This window comes from Bufo bufo, chromosome 6 (genome assembly GCF_905171765.1).
Source record: "Bufo bufo chromosome 6, aBufBuf1.1, whole genome shotgun sequence".
Classification (NCBI taxonomy): Eukaryota; Metazoa; Chordata; class Amphibia; order Anura; family Bufonidae; genus Bufo; species Bufo bufo.
Window position 1 is genome coordinate 341,883,505 of NC_053394.1, and position 13,175 is coordinate 341,896,679.

The 13,175-nt window shown below is 45.8% G+C and overlaps 1 protein-coding gene across 3 annotated transcripts in view; it reads left to right on the top strand.

The window, feature by feature from the left end:
- Window positions 1–5,567: 5,567 nt before the first annotated feature.
- The window catches only part of EPB41L1 (erythrocyte membrane protein band 4.1 like 1), a 168,552-nt gene continuing 160,944 nt past the window's right edge, over window positions 5,568–13,175 (top strand). For 2 of the 3 annotated variants that reach the window (XM_040436498.1, XM_040436500.1), the window contains exon 1: window positions 5,572–5,886. The gene's annotated coding sequence lies outside the window, so the exon portion shown is untranslated. Of the gene's footprint in view, window positions 5,887–13,175 lie in introns of all 3 variants that reach the window. The other variant, XM_040436502.1, reaches the window with a different exon arrangement.

Consider the following 13,175-nt stretch of genomic DNA (forward strand, 5'->3'; position numbering starts at 1 on the left):
AAACAAAATACAAAAGGGAAAGGAAAGACTTAACTTCAAAGGGGTTATGGAAGCACCAGGAACTCAGACGAAATCCAACCAGAAACAATCCACAGGCACAGAAGCTATAAACCGCACAGCATAGTGGGAGAAGCAACTACAAACCGGATTTCAAAAAAGTTGGGACACTATACAAATCGTGAATAAAAACTGAATGCAATGATGTGGAGGTGCCAACTTCTAATATTTTATTCAGAATAGAACATAAATCACGGAACAAAAGTTTAAACTGAGAAAATGTACCATTTTAAGGGAAAAATATGTTGAATCAGAATTTCATGGTGTCAACAAATCCCCAAAAAGTTGGGACAAGGCCATTTTCACCACTGTGTGGCATCTCCCCTTCTTCTTACAACACTCAACAGACGTCTGGGGACCGAGGAGACCAGTTTCTCAAGTTTAGAAATTGGAATGCTCTCCCATTCTTGTCTAATACAGGCCTCTAACTGTTCAATCGTCTTGGGCCTTCTTTGTTGCACCTTCCTCTTTATGATGCGCCAAATGTTCTCTATAGGTGAAAGATCTGGACTGCAGACTAGCCATTTCAGTACCCGGATCCTTCTCCTACGCAGCCATGATGTTGTGATTGATGCAGAATGTGGCCTGGCATTATCTTGTTGAAAAATGCAGGGTCTTCCCTGAAAGAGATGACGTCTGGATTGGAGCATATGTTGTTCTAGAACCTGAATATATTTTTCTGCATTGATGGTGCCTTTCCAGACATGCAAGCTGCCCATGCCACACGCACTCATGCAACCCCATACCATCAGAGATGCAGGCTTCTGAACTGAGCGTTGATAACAACTTGGGTTGTCCTTGTCCTCTTTGGTCCGGATGACATGGCGTCCCAGATTTCCAAAAAGAACTTTGAATCGTGACTCGTCTGACCACAGAACAGTCTTCCATTTTGCCACACTCCATTTTAAATGATCCCTGGCCCAGTGAAAACGCCTGATCTTGTGGATCTTGCTTAGAAATGGCTTCTTCTTTGCACTGTAGAGTTTCAGCTGGCAACGGCGGATGGCACGGTGGATTGTGTTCACTGACAATGGTTTCTGGAAGTATTCCTGAGCCCATTCTGTGATTTCCTTTACAGTAGCATTCCTGTTTGTGGTGCAGTGTCGTTTAAGGGCCCAGAGATCACGGGCATCCAGTATGGTTTTACGGCCTTGACCCTTACGCACAGAGATTGTTCCAGATTCTCTGAATCTTCGGATGATGTTATGCACAGTTGATGATGATAGATGCAAAGTCTTTGCAATTTTTCGCTGGGTAACACGTTTCTGATATTGCTCCACTATCTTTCTGCGCAACATTGTGGGAATTGGTGATCCTCTACCCATCTTGGCTTCTGAGAGACACTGCCACTCTGAGAAGCTCTTTTTATACCCAATCATGTTGCCAATTGACCTAATTAGTGTTAATTGGTCTTCCAGCTCTTCGTTATGCTCAAATTTACTTTTTCCAGCCTCTTATTGCTACTTGTCCCAACTTTTTGGGGATTTGTTGACACCGTGAAAATTGGAATCAACGTATTTTTCCTTTAAAATGATACATTTACTCGGATCAAACGTTTGATCTGTCATCTACGTTCTATTACAAATAAAATATTGACATTTGCCATCTCCACATCATTGCATTCAGTTTTTATTCACAATTTGTTTAGTGTCCCAACTTTTTTGGAATCCGGTTTGTATAATTAAGGAAGGTTAAATGACCACATAAGCAACACCTGGAGGCAAGGGGTGTGGCCATTAACAGAAATAACATTGACACCTATTGATCCGCAAGGAAAACCTGTCAGATCAAACCACGTGTTGCCTGTCGCACATATCTCCTGTCACTCACTGTCGCCGGGACGTCCATATGTGACAATGTGACACAGAAACTAGAATGCAGTACTAGATCCACCACCAGCACCCTCAGATTCCACAAGGTGTCCATCATTTTGACTGAGAAAACAAGGCAGCTTGCAGTGCTATTTTTCCTGTGAAATATGTCTAAATCTACAATGGAGGCAGCCAGATGTGAGGCTAACTTTACCAAATCTTCTGTATATGTTCTATACTATTCATGCTTCCTCCCACACATCTAATACATACTGAGGCTTAAATGGCTTCCTACGAAAATATGGCTATAGAATTTGTATATCTTATGCCTCATGCATACGACTCTATGGGGGTCATTTATTATACTCATATAACCGTGTACCGAGGTGGGCTCCCCAGGATACAGCGAAGCCACGAACGAGAAAAAAAACTCCACCACCAGCTTTTGCCAAAACAGAATTTTACTTAAATGTGGTAATGATCACAACCACAAATGCTGGGAACATACACTAAATTTACATACACCAAGCCCGAAGGCTGAGACCCTTGTGCTGGACAGCACGGCGCCCTCCGATGGATGCAGGAGGAAAGTGCGATAATTTACCTATTGGCGGGCACAACTAAACTGCCACACCTTACTTGTTATTACCCTAAAAAAACAAGAATAACTGTATGGGTGTGTGGTGCGGGCTAGTCTGCGGTACACACAACAGCTTACAATCTTACAGTATGGGTGTGCAAGCAGCTGTTTTTGAGTCCGGTCAAAAAATGCGATTCTAACGGAACGCAAAACATCCTGATGCATCCTGAACGGATCTCTTTCCATTCAGAATGCATGGAGACATAACTGATCCTTTTTTTTTCTGTTTTGGAGCTCCTCTGCCGGAACTCAAAAACAGAAAACTGAAACGCAGAAGTGAAAGTAGCCTAATCAGGTTTCTATAACCAGCCAATACTGAGATCATCAGGCTGTGTTGGGCCATTGCATGAATAAGCACAAAAACCTTGGTGGCAGAAGGACCAGATTCTACCTAAAACAGTACACGGCCATGAACACCAGTGGCACTGGATCAGAGCACATGTATGTAAATTTAAGCTAATACTACTGTCTTCAATTGTCATGTACTAGCTGTGGCCGTAGAAAAGGTCATTCAGAACATTCTTTTTGCTGAATGAATGGCATTACCTATCTACATTTTTCAGATTTCTTTGTGAAAAATGTTTGAAAGGCACCGTCATGCATACAGCAGCTGTCATGGATTCTTTCAATACACACAGCCTTGAAACACAGACTGCTGATAAAGTCACAAGGCAGGAAATGAATTTACTACTGTCAGAGATTTCCATGCTTGCAGAAGGAAATGTGATTCAGTGCGAATGCTCGGGCAGTGGTCCTAGGGTAGGACGGAATTGATTTTTTTCCCCCGCAACATCTGATGGCCACATTCACAGCTACAGATGTCCAGGACTTACGCTTTTGCAGAACGCCTGGATTTTTACACTTTGCAGGGCACACATAATGTGCCCAGTATACTGAAGGCAAAGCAAACGCCCCACTGACATTATAGACACAGAATCCAAGACCAGTACAAAGAGAGTCAGGAGAACAGCCGTTGTATGGAAGTGAACCCCAAACGATGTGACTGCCGGTATAGCATTCAGAATACCCAACACCTTCCAGTGGTCTTCTCCCTACTGTATGCCGAGAGGCTCTGGACATTTTACAGTAGAGACACCATAAGTATGACAATATGCACATTAGATGTTAGGGGGTGAGTCTATGGTATACCGGCCACGGATAGGTCCATGGATATAAAGATGACCTCGACTGGTCAACTTCATGCCATGAAACACTGACCCAACACCTTCCAGTGGTCTTCTGCCTACTGTATGCCGAGAGGCTCTGGACATTTTAGAGTAGAGATACCATAAGAATGACAATATGCACATCAGATGTTAGGGGGTTAGTCTACAGTATACCGGCCACCGATAGGTCCATGGATATAAAGATGACCTCGACTGGTCAACTTCATGCCATGAAACACTGACCCAACACCTTCCAGTGGTCTTCTGCCTACTGTATGCCGAGAGGCTCTGGACATTTTAGAGTAGAGACACCATAAGAATGACAATATGCACATCAGATGTTAGGGGGTTAGTCTATGTTATACCGGCCACCGATAGGTCCATGGATATAAAGATGACCTCGACTGGTCAACTTCATGCCATGAAACACTGACCCAACACCTTCCAGTGGTCTTCTGCCTACTGTATGCCGAGAGGCTCTGGACATTTTAGAGTAGAGACACCATAAGAATGACAATATGCACATCAGATGTTAGGGGGTTAGTCTATGTTATACCGGCCACCGATAGGTCCATGGATATAAAGATGACCTCGACTGGTCAACTTCATGCCATGAAACACTGACCCAACACCTTCCAGTGGTCTTCTGCCTACTGTATGCCGAGAGGCTCTGGACATTTTAGAGTAGAGATACCATAAGAATGACAATATGCACATCAGATGTTAGGAGGTTAGTCTATGTTATACCGGCCACCGATAGGTCCATGGATATAAAGATGACCTCGACTGGTCAACTTCATGCCATGAAACACTGACCCAACACCTTCCAGTGGTCTTCTGCCTACTGTATGCCGAGAGGCTCTGGACATTTTAGAGTAGAGACACCATAAGAATGACAATATGCACATCAGATGTTAGGGGGTTAGTCTATGTTATACCGGCCACCGATAGGTCCATGGATATAAAGATGACCTCGACTGGTCAACTTCATGCCATGAAACACTGACCCAACACCTTCCAGTGGTCTTCTGCCTACTGTATGCCGAGAGGCTCTGGACATTTTAGAGTAGAGACACCATAAGAATGACAATATGCACATCAGATGTTAGGGGGTGAGTCTATTGTATACCGGCCACGGATAGGTCCATGGATATAAAGATGACCTTGACTGGTCAACTTCATGCCATGAAACACTGACCTAACACCTTCCAGTCGTCTTCTGCCTACTGTATGCCGAGAGGCTCTGGACATTTTAGAGTAGAGATACCATAAGAATGACAATATGCACATCAGATGTTAGGAGGTTAGTCTATGTTATACCGGCCACTGATAGGTCCATGGATATAAAGATGACCTCGACTGGTCAACTTCATGCCATGAAACACTGACCCAACAACTTTCAGTGGTCTTCTGCCTACTGTATGCCGAGAGGCTCTGGACATTTTAGAGTAGAGACACCTATACATTTTGTGTTTGTATCCTGGACACCATCCGATGTACCAGAGGAAAAGAATATATTAGCATTGCTTCATGCCAGCCCAATAGGATATATAGAATGTTACACTATATAGATCTATATACAGTACTGGTAGCATTGCTGCACATAGATGGGACCTAGGATGCCAGCAGTTCAGCTGCAGAGCCTATTAGCTTGATTGCAGTCATTGTGAGTCCCTGCAATCCAGATGAGGCTGTTAACCCCTCGCAGCCTGCTGAATCAGCAGGGGACAGCCCATGACATCAGCGCAGCTCTGGCTAGGGCACTGACCCCGCACATGCACTAGGTGGGGCATCATGTATATGTATTGCACTTCAGCATTACACACCAAAGAAAATATCTTTTTTTCTATCAGTGGAGGCTGGATCTGCCTCTCCTCCCTCCCTCCCTCTCGCCCTCCCTCTCTCCTTTCTCTTTCTCTCTCTGCTCCAGCCTCCTTGTTTTCCTGCACTGCCCAGCCTCTTCTACCTTTTGCAGTATTCTCCGTGCTGCATTCCAGCTCCTCTTATTCATTTTATAGCAAGAGGAGGCTTCTTCTGTGTTTTTTTTGGGGGGGAGGAGGGAGCCCAGGAGGGTCCCCATAGAAGCCCGTGCACGGGTTGCTCGCCTGCTCCCATTTGCCACATAGGCTTTGCCTGCGGAGGATGCATTATAGACCGAGATCTATGGCTCGCTGAAAGGGAAGCCCACCCAGAGCCCTCTGTCTGCTGACAGGTAAGTGACAGCCTTTGGCATGGGGTGTACACGGCTTTAGTCAGCTGCTGTCACATATGCGGGGTAGGTGCTATTTCCTCCCCCCCAAAGGTTCCACTTTAACCCTTTCCGCCGCAGGCCTCTCCTCTGATCTGCCCATTTAAAGGGAGCGATTAGGGGTCCAGGGTCAACCCTTTGCGAGCATCCGTAATAAGAATAGAATTTTTGTAAATACCTAAAAATGGAGATGCCAACTGGTGGCGTTACTGGAAATGACTGGGATTTTGACGATCCCTCTATATGGGTGACAGAAGGGAACTCCCCGATGATGAGATGAAAGTGTCTGGATCCATGGTCAGACCCCCACCCTGGATCCTGCACATCTGTCTGAGGCTGCAGTGCACCCACACCAGCCTGCCCTATCCATGTCACCCACACCAGCCTGCCCTATCCATGTCACCCACACCAGCCTGCCCTATCCATGTCACCCACACCAGCCTGCCCTATCCATGTCACCCACTTGCTACCCGCTGGCACTTCACCGTTTGTCTGGGAATCTCTGCTGCTTAATTATAAATCTGCCATTTTTATTTTATTTGTTACATACTGTATCATTGTGCAACACCACAATGTGCTGGGAACACACATGCACACACCTACCTATGTGCTGAGGTAGGTACACACCCTTCATAGACAGTGATCAGGCAGGCACAATGACACAAATCTGCCTTGCCTTTTGCCTTCCTGCCTATTGATTGCTTTGCTAAGGGCCAGTGCACACGAACGTATTTTCTTTCCGTGTCCGCCCCTTTTTTTTTCCGCGGACCATTCATTTCAATGGGTCCGAAAAAAAAAACCCCGAAAGGTATTCCGTGTGCATTCTGTTAACGTATGTCCGTTCCGCAAAAAGGGGTTGAACATGTCCTATTATTGTCCGTATTACAGTTCTGTGAAGGGCCGGCTGTTCCGTTCCGCAAAATACGGAATGCACACGGACGTCATCCGTATTTTTTGCACACGTTTGTGTGCACGAGCCCTAATGATTATAAAGTCATTAGGTTGCGCGTTGCTGTGTGCGGACCTCCACACCCATGAACAGGAGCTCGACACATGTACGGGGGGCACTTTTTACACACCTGATTGTACAGTGGCCAGCATTGCACGCATGTAATCTCCCAACCACTCCCTGTGCAATCTAGTGGGAAGAGGAGAGGGAGAGATAGTCTTTGTACACATAGGGTGTGACACAGGCAACACGATTTTCTTGCACAACACAAGCCAGGCATATTACATTCATTAAATGTACTCTTTCTTATTGCAATGAATGGATTCATTTATTCTGCATTCATGGTATATAAAATCAACCGTCATACAGCATGCGTGCTAGACATGTATTAGGATTATTATATGTATGTATATTCAGGGCTGTTAATACCGATGCTCAAATTCTATAAAAAAAAGCAGCAAAATATTTAGGCTGGGGGTACACGGTGGCAATAAAATGGCAAATGTCATGTTGTGGTGTGGGTCTCTGACGACTGCCATGTCGCGGCAACCTGTGGGTCACAACGTGGCCATATTCACCATCCTTAGCTGCGTTGTGGTAGCATGACACTGCAGTCTTATGTCGCCGTACAGCCCGGTAATACGTGCAAAATCAAGATTGTGTCCTTTGCCGGGAAGATACTGGTAAAATAAGTGTAAATGATATAAATCCATTAAAAGGAACAGGTAGCAGGTCATAGAGCAGGAGGAGCTGAGCAGGTCAATATATATATATATATATATATATATATATATACATAGTGTTGTGACAAATGATTCAGCATTGCTGGTAATGTATTCACTGTAGTTCCTGCTCTTTCTGTGCTCAGGAGTCCAGTGGGCGGTCCTGAATCTGTCAGTCACTCAGTAGTACCGCCCACTGGACTCCTAAGCACAGAAAAAGCAGAGATTAAATGAATACATTACAAGATCTACTGAATATTTTCCCACAAAATCTACTGTACAGCTGAAGGTCCGGGCAGATTGTGCTGCATCGTCAATGGGACTGATTCCCTTTGAGTTTCATCTACAGAAATATATTAAATTGATATATTATATTTTAAGTCTTGCTGTAAAATGGCCGTCATTTCATTTCAATACGAATTATGCAAGGACATTGGATATATCCAGTGAAATAGATAAATACCGCATCCCAATGTATGACACCCACTATGAATGAAGGTGACTGTGGATAAGATAAATACTGTATATATATTTTGGGTGATGGTGTTGTCTGATAGAGGGCAATCTAAGATATTAGAGGGATTCCTCTGACTGGGACCTCCACTCTATAAGGGTACTCTCAGACTTGCGGAATTTTCTGCAACAAAATCTGCAACATAAAGACAGCCCCTATGTTAGCCTATGGGGATGAGAAGTGTCAATACCAGCAAATGCAAATAATGTTTTGTTGCACATTTCCTGTACCTGAATGACTCCATTCATTTCAATGGAGATGTAATCCGCACAGAAATCCACAACATAAGGCTCCATTCACACGTCCGTGGTGTGTTGGGGACCCGCACATTGCGGATCCGCAACACACCCGCCCGGCACCCCTTCAGAAATGCCTATTAGGACATGTTCTATCTTTTGCGGAGCTGCGGAACCCGAAGATCGGGGCCGTGCTCCGCAAATGCGGATGCTGACAGCACACTGTGTGCTGTCCGCATCCATTCCATCCCCATAGAAAATGAATGGGTCCACACCTTTTTTGAGGAACGGATGCGGACCCATTTGCGGACGTGTGAATGGAGCCTAAGGCCTCTTTCACACGACCTTATGGCTTTTTTTCAGTGTTTTGTGGTCCGTTTTTCACGGATCCGTTGTTCCGTTTTTTGTTTCTGTTGTGTTTCCGTTTCTGTTCAGTTTTTCCGTATGGCATATACAGTATAAAGTAATTACATAGAAAAAATTGGGCTCGGCATAACATTTTCAATAGATGGTTCCACAACACATACGGAAGACATACGGATGCATTTCCGTATGCATTCTGTTTTTTTTGCGGACCCATTGACTTGAATGGAGCCACGGAACGTGATTTGCAGGCAACAATAGGATATGTTCTATCTTTCAACGGAATGGAAAAACGGAAATACGTAAATGGAATGCATACGGAGTACATTCAGTTTTTTTGCGGAACTGTTGAAATTAATGTTTCCGTATACGGAACACAAAAAATGGCCCGTAAACTGGAAAAAAAACCTGTCGTGTGAACGAGCCCTAATTCACAAAGAAAATACCAATCCTATTCCATTGCGGAAAAATCTGCAACTAAATCTGCAACAAAAAAAGCAACTTTGTCAAATCCGCACCTGCACCCTAAGGCCTGGTTCACACCTGAGCGTTTTACAGCGCGTTCCTACACGCTGTAAAACGCTGAACAGGCGAAAGCCCATGTTTCCCTATGGGCATGATTTTCACCTGTGCGTTTTTCAGTGCGTACGAACGCGCTGTAAAACGCCCTACGCCCAAAGAAGTACAGGAGCTTCTTTGGGGCGTATTGTCGCGTGTTCAGTGTAGACATGGCTGTTTTTCATTGGACGCCCCTGTGGTCAATCGCAAGAACGGTTTCCTATTTCCAAAAACGCGCTGTAATACGCCCGAAAACGTCAGACAAAAACGCGCGTAAAACAAATACGCTCAAGTGTGAACCAGGCCTAAGTCTAGCTGCACACCTGTGTGGGTAGACTTGCAGAAATTCTGCACAAACTTCCATGGGGGGGGGGGATTTCTGTGTGTTTCCACCAAATCTGCATTAAAATCTGCTTGCAAATTTGATACATATCTCAGCCTTCCATTGAAAAGGGTGAAATCGGCACCAAAAATCGCAGAAAAAAGAATTGACATGCTTAGGTCAGTTTCCACACGGAAGGAAAAAGCAAAGTGTACATGGGATTTTCTAATCCCAAACACTTTGCTGGTACTGTATCACGCTGTGGTTTTTCTGCGGACTGGCCATAGACCCTACAGGGAAATTTCCCCGTGGGCCAACAATGCCCCGAGGGCTGCCTAACCCCTCCTCTTGGCTGCCAGCCAGGTACGTAAAGATCTGATGCTTTCAGCATTAATTAATGTAGGGGCATCAGGCACTTTAGCACCTGGCCAGCGGCGGCAGGTCCCCTCCTGAATTCAACTGTATTGCAGTCCTCAAGACGATGATACAGTCTCATACTGTGGCACTGGTGGCAGTATTTTGTGCTGCAGTGTGGTATTTAGTCCTGCTGTGGCAGTATGTTTTGTTGCACTACGTTAAAGAGGACCTTTCACCATAATAAAACATCTAAACTAACTATACAGACATGTAGAGCGGCGCCCAGGGATCCCCCCTGCACTTACTGTTATCCCTGGGCGCCGCTCCGTTCTCCCGGTATAGGCTCCGGTATCTTCATAGTTAGGCTCCACCCAGTTGAGCCTGACGGTGTCTCATTCTCCCATGCTGTAGTGCTGGCCAATCGCAGCGCTCAGCTCATAGCCTGAGAGAAAAAAAAACCTCTCAGGCTATGAGCTGAGCGCTGCGATTGGCCAGCGCTACAGCATGGGAGAAAGAGACGGCGTCAGGTTCCCCTGGGTGGAGCCTAACTATGAAGATACCGGAGGCTATAACCGGAGAACGGAGCGGCGCCCGGGGATAACAGTAAGTGCAGGGGGGATCCCTGGGCGCCGCTCTACACGTCTGTATAGTTAGTTTAGATGTTTTATTATGGTGAAAGGTCCTCTTTAATGTAGGCCCTGTCTACTTCTGCTGTCCCGCCTTCTGTCAATTTGGACATGGGGCCACTTTAAGTTCCGAGTCTGCCCCTGTCTGGTGTGGAGGTAGCCTTACCTAGAGCTGCCGCCAGCACATTGTCTCTGAAGGACCTCCACCGCCCATTCTAATCACTGCACATCCATTTTTTTTTCATGGACATCATGCAATGTTTCTTCGCTTACACAGTGGTGACAACAAGTGCTCATGTTGGGTACTCCCAGCAATGGGATTCACCCCCTTACCGCCTTTTTTCTGGTAGTGCGTTGGTATTATAATAATAATAATAATAATAATGCACCATTGTAAAATGAAATCATGCGATTTATTATAAAATCCTATAAAAAATTATGGCATAACCCCCCCCCCCCTCTCAAATTTCCATATAGTAATAGCACTAAGACTGTATAAAGGTCTAAAATAAATGATTCAATCCCACAGAGGTGCCTCCACAGGCTTGCGTAACCATCACCCGTTGGTGAAATCTTTCATTTTTTTCCGTCAGAGGTTAATATAGCATCTGCCGTCTGATTGTCTCTGCTATGCCGGCCTAGCTGCCTGCAGCTGAGGTCACAAGACTCAAACACAACGTCAGCCATCTTTAAATATCCCCTCCAGCGAAAAAAGGATCCATTGGTGTTTCTTTTCTGTCAAATTTGACAGCAAAAGGCGTGATCAGTGCGGCTTCTGAGGGCGTAAAAAAAAAAAGATAAGCGAGGATGGAGTCATGCAGGTTATTATATTAGGAAGGGTTATGTCTGAAAGGCGTTTTTGTAATCTGCATTTCTGGCTTCCCTGTACGGTGTGGAGAGAGTTTTCCACTGTGCAAATAAAAGAACATTTACACAAGATAAACTACTCATCCGTCTATTCAATTCGGGGTCAGGGGCATAGAAAGGGTTAAAGGGGCAGCCTGTAGCAGGTGAGCGGTCTATGTGCTCATACGGGTTTCATAGCACAGATTTCTTCCAGCTATAATGAAACATAACAGAAAAATAACATGGGGGGTCCTGGCATAAGTCCACTAAGGCCTTTTTCACACGAGCGTGACGGATTAGGTCCGGATGCGTTCAGGGTTCGTTCAGTGAAACTCGCACCATTTTGCAAGCAAGTTCAGTCAGTTTTGTCTGCGATTGCGTTCAGTTGTTCAGTTTTTTCCGCGCGGATGCAATGCGTTTTGATGCGTTTTTCACGCACATGATAAAAAACTGAAGGTTTACAAACAACATCTCTTAGGCCCCTTTTACACGAGCGAGTATTCCGCGCGGATGCGATGCGGGAGGTGAACGCATTGCACCCGCACTGAATACCGACCCATTCATTTCTATGGGGCTGTGCACACGAGCGGTGATTTTCACGCATCACCTTTGCGTTGCGTGAAAATCGCAGCATGCTCCTCTTTGTGCGTTTTTCACGTAACGCAGGCCCCATAGAAATGAATGGGGTTGCGTGAAAATCGCAAGCATCCGCAAGCAAGTGTGGATGCGGTGCGATTTTCACGCACGGTTGCTAGGAGACGATCGGGATGGAGACCCGATCATTATTATTTTCCCTTATAACATGGTTATAAGGGAAAATAATAGCATTCTGAATACAGAATGCATAGTAAAACAGCACTGGAGGGGTTAAAAAAAAATAAAAAATCATTTAACTCACCTTAATCCACTTGCTCGCGTAGCCGGCATCTCCGTCTGACACTTTTACTGTATAGATTCACCATGGTAAAAGATCATGTGACGTACCATGTGATGACCGGAGTGACGTCATCCCAGGTCCTTGAACTATAGTTAATGCTCACCACAGGTCCTATACAGTAAAAGTGTCAGACGGAGATGCCGGCTACGCGAGCAAGTGGATTAAGGTGAGTTAAATGATTTTTTATTTTTTTTAACCCCTCCAGTGCTGTTTTACTATGCATTCTGTATTCAGAATGCTATTATTTTCCCTTATAACCATGTTATAAGGCAGGACTCGACAAATCCTGGGCGCCAGGTCGCCATGGCGACCAGGAATTTGGTCCTGGCGCTTGGGTATTTGTCAGCCCGTTTTCAAAGATGCGCTCTCGGCGCGCACCATGGTTTCCTGAGCCGGCACAGTGGAGAAGGAGAGGAGTCCCTCCCTCCCCACTGTGCGCGGCTGCCGCTGGCCACTAAGAACAGAGTAGGAGGAGGAGGGGAGGGACTGTAGCCACTGCGCCACCAATGAATGTGCCGGCCATATCCCGGCCCCTATGACTGCACGCTGTGATCCGCGTGATTAACCCCTCAGTTGAGGGGTTATTCGCGCGAATTACAGCGTCCTGTCAGAGGTCGGGTGCCGGGTTCTTCAGTCTCGACTCTCTGCATCGGTGGGCAGTGGGCAGTTCCGATCGGAGTCCCAGCAGTGTAATGCTGGGGCTCCGATCGGTTACCATGGCAGCCAGGAGTCACACTACTGAAGTCCTGGCTGCGATGGTATGTTAGTGAGCAGCATTATACTCACGTGCGCCGTGGCCGCCGGTCGCTCCTTCTTCTGTCTG